Raw genomic sequence first — 4318 nt, 5'->3', positions numbered from 1 at the left:
AGCTCACGGCTTGTGCTGTACTAAAAAGCTAATTTCATCACATACAAGGAAAGACACAAATAGCGAGAAAAAAATAATCTGCGCAACTAGTGGAATTTCAGCATTTCCATTCACATCATGATCTAGTTTATCGGACTTACGTGAGGTTCCATCTGTTGTGCTGAGATGTTTTCCAGCAGTAATGACTGCTGTGAGCCTTTTGTAAGCTTCTTTCAATTCCTGATGTATTTCTTTCCTGTTTCTGCAAGTACAAATATTGATTTATAACTCATTCTTTCAGCAGTGAAACACTACATTCTAGGCATCACAGTAATACAAATAAATACTCATAAAGAGCACCTCGGGGGTCAAAGAAAAACTGTTTCCTGAACACATTGCCCACACTGTGGATAAGGATGCCTGAAATGCTGGGAACTACCCAGAGGAAAACCACACTAAAAACACCACAGCGTGCCCCGGTGTAGTTTAGGAGCCACAGGGTCTAGGTGCAACAGAACAACCTTCCCAGGGTATAAAACAATCAAAGCAGTGAATTAAGCTACTTGCCCCTGTTTCCAAGCTCAGGCCCTGCAGCCACCTCACATGCCACAAAAATAGTAGCCTACCAAGTTACTTGTGTACATAGGAGGGAAAAAAAGTTATAAATAAGGCTTTTTCTCTCCCTGTTAATCATACAGTGTGGTACAACCGTTTTATCACATTGTTCCTCAGGAATTCCCCTGTACACACCACGCAGTTACAAATGCAAGTCAAACCATAAACTACAGTGCATAAAAAACCCGCTTATCTCTACACAATAACTTCCTATCATGGGTAAAACCAGGCATCTTCATCACACGATCACAGAATGGCAGGGGTTGGAAGTGACATTTGGAGATCATCTAGTCCAACCCTCCTGCCAAAGCAGGTTCACCTACAGCAGGTTGCACAGGATCACATCCAGGTGGGTTTTTAATAGCTCTAGAGAAGGAGACTCCACAACACCTCTGGGCAGCCTCTTCCAGTGCTCTGTCACCCTCACAGGAAAGAAGTTTCCTGGGTCCTCCTTCTTGCCCTGTTGGAAGGCTGGAGTAACATTGGTTTTCCTCCAGTCCTCAGGCACCTCTCCTAATCTCCATAACCTTTCAAAGACGATGGAGAGTTGCTTCACAATAACATCTGCCAGCTCTCTTAGCACTCGTGGGTGCATCCCATCAGGGCCCATGGATTTGTGGGTGTGTTGAGTTTGCCTAACTAATCCTTAACCCAATCCTCCTCAACCAAGGGAAAGTCTTCCTTTCTCCAGACTTCTTCCTCTTACCTCCAGGGTCTGGGATTCCTGGGGGCCAGCCTTAGCAGTAAAGGCTGAAGCAAAGAAGGCATTCAGTAACTCCACCTTTTCTGCATCCTCCATCACCAGGGCACCCACCTCATTCAGCAGCAGGCCCACATTTTCCCTAGTCTTCCTTTTGCTACGGACATACTTGAAGAAGCCCTTCTTGTTGTCCTTGACATCCCTTGCCAGATTTAATTCCAAGTCGGCCTTAACCTTCCTCGTTGCATCTCTTCATACTCTGACAACGTTCCTATATTCCTCCCAAGTTGCCAGTCCCTTTTTCCACATTCTGTAAACTTCCTTCTTCTATTTGAGTTTCATCCTTGCAATGAAACCTAACCACTTCTATGGAAAGAAAAGAAAAGAAAAAAGAACCCAAGAAAGCCGCATGTTTCCTGTCACAGAGCAGTGTAAAAAAAAGAATTGGGTCAGGAAATTATTTTTATTGCCAGCTAAGAGTATTTCCATAGTTTAGGCACATAGGCTATACCTACATAAAGGGAATTTGCCTTTTATCTCTCACATTCCTGAAGATGGAAGGAACACGGTTCGTCCAGGACTGGGCAGCAGACTGCTTAACAAATACCAGATTGAACTATTTGCATTAAAAACAACTTTTTTCCTCCTTCCTAGCATTAACTGGTACGTTTGTGGCTTATATTTAGGTTGGCAGGCATAGCTGTTGGGAAGGTATTAATACTGTGGTTTTATCCATAGAAATTATATTTTTTAACAATATTTTGAATTTGAACACATTCATGCTGAGTTCTAGCAGATCAATAATCATTTGAATATCTTAGTCTACCTTTTTTTTCCCTCCAAAATGGCATATGAATTATACATTTGAGTTAATACGCAACCTCTGAGGAGACCATTAACTCAAACATCCTTGCTGCAATTAGCTTTTATCTGCTATGGATCAGTTTCAATATTTTCTATTCGAAGTAGAAAGCGGTAGTAAGTCTGCCCAGTTAAAGGCGAATCCCAGCCAAGATAAAGATTTATAAGAGAAGCAGATGCCAGGCAAAACCAGTTTTCTTTTTTTTTTTTTTTTTGTACTGTCAACACCCCAAAACAGTTCTTGGTGATCCCCCATAACGTTCCTCTTCCTCAGGTTTCTCTGCTTGAGGCAGCCCTCAGCTGATCAGTTTGTGCTGAAACTTGCCCAGGGCTTGTCAGCTCTGTGCCTGGGATAAGCAGGAAGCATTAAATCCCCACTGGTGAAAGTGTTGGCTTCATTTTTTTTGAAGGAAGCATCAGAGTATAGCATATGATTTACTGTCACCAACCCCCTTTAAAGCTTCCAAGCATGGTGAGTTAACTTGATAGGTAAGTAGTTTTTGCCACTGTAAGTCCCCAGCTGGTATTGAACTATCAAAACTACTTCAATAAGCAGAAGATTTCCAAATCTGGGTTGGTTTTGTCATGTTGATTGCTCTCTGTGATGACTTTAAAGGTGCCACCTGAAGTCTTAAAGGTGTAATTAGCACCTGAGTGTCCCTTCCTGAGCATCAGGTGGGTCACTGATCATCTCCCAGAAAACACAATTTAGGAGTGATTTATTAGGACCCCTGCTGTTACCTTTGTTTAAGGAAAAGAGTAAATTTGGAGACATCAATGAGCACTGAAGCATATGCTGCATGTTCTATTTCACCGTTTTTATCCCTGAGTTAACAGGAAACACTCCAGTGTATACAATGACATGGTTTATCTACATCAGATTTATTGTGCACATCTGAGTGTTAAATTATTGAGGTAGCAGGTACTCAGACTGTCATCTGTGTTCCTCAGTACAGAGTATTCAGAGCAGCACCAGGTTCACATCTGCTGTGGGCAGGTTTACTATTTCTTGTCCTATTAATTGTACAGAATATATAAAACACATTTCACTGTATATCCTCGTGATCCACAGACCTGATAGAAAATTCTTTTTCACTTTAACTAGATTTTCACTCTGTCATCGCTGACACGAAAGGGAATAGTTTCAAGGTCATTTATCTCAAATTAACTTCAGGCTGTCAGATAAATGCACCCTCCAAACTATTTTGTGTTTCCTAGCTGAGTCCTGGAGGAGTCAGTGAAATGCAGTAACATGTGCTGCATGGTTATAGGCTATTTTGCTGAGAAGCCAGGAGAGATGTTATTTCAGTGCTATGTCTTATTGCATAATAATATTTAACAAGCTTTCCCAAGAAACAGCACTTTTAACCCACTTCACAGCAAGCAGCAGAATAGCCCCCGATGGATAATTGCTTTCCTCCTTTCCTTGTACACACTCACCCTTCACCTGCCAGGGCAGGAGCAATGCCAACCACCAGACCAGCTTTAGGAGAACCCTAGTTACCAGCTGCCCTCTGGGTCACTGCAATAGTGCCTGGGTGGGCTGGGAAAGGTCTGTGGCAAAAACCTTCTGTTAGTACAGAAAAAAGCAGCAGCTTGATAGTCTTTGTCCTTACTGAGGAGACCTCCAGCATTCCAAGATCTCAAACGGTAACTGAGCAGCACCCATGGTACCACACAGCAGCAGACTACCAAATACTATTTTTCAGTGCTTTTTTTTTTTTTTAAAAGAAAATTACTATTATTTTTCACACTTGCCTTCCTCCTGGGCAGGTCCTTTTACCTTTCCCTGAAGGTTGGTGCACCGTGCTGCTGGCAGCCACTAGAGGATGCCCCCAGGGCACTCGGCCAGCAGCAGATAAGGTTGGCTGGGGTCGGGGCAGAGCCTCCCCATCCCTCTCCTGGGGCTGCTCCTTTCTCACCTGTGGTGTTAGCACCCACGCCCTCGCACACCTGCAGGTTAATTTTGCATTACTTCAGGTTGCCCGAGGTTAATTTTGCATTGCCGCAGCGGGTGGCGAGCCAGGGCAGGACTTTCCCAATAGCTCTGAACCTCTGCAGGGTGAGGGGCGAGCAGGAGGTGATATTTCAGAGTACTCCAGAGTATTTCAGAGTACTTTCAGAGTATTCCAGTCCCAAAGCACTGGAAAGACTGAGTGGCCA

This window comes from Charadrius vociferus, unplaced genomic scaffold (genome assembly GCF_000708025.1).
Source record: "Charadrius vociferus isolate BGI_N301 unplaced genomic scaffold, ASM70802v2 scaffold340, whole genome shotgun sequence".
Lineage (NCBI taxonomy): Eukaryota > Metazoa > Chordata > Aves > Charadriiformes > Charadriidae > Charadrius > Charadrius vociferus.
Note: the sequence above shows the minus strand (reverse complement) of the source record.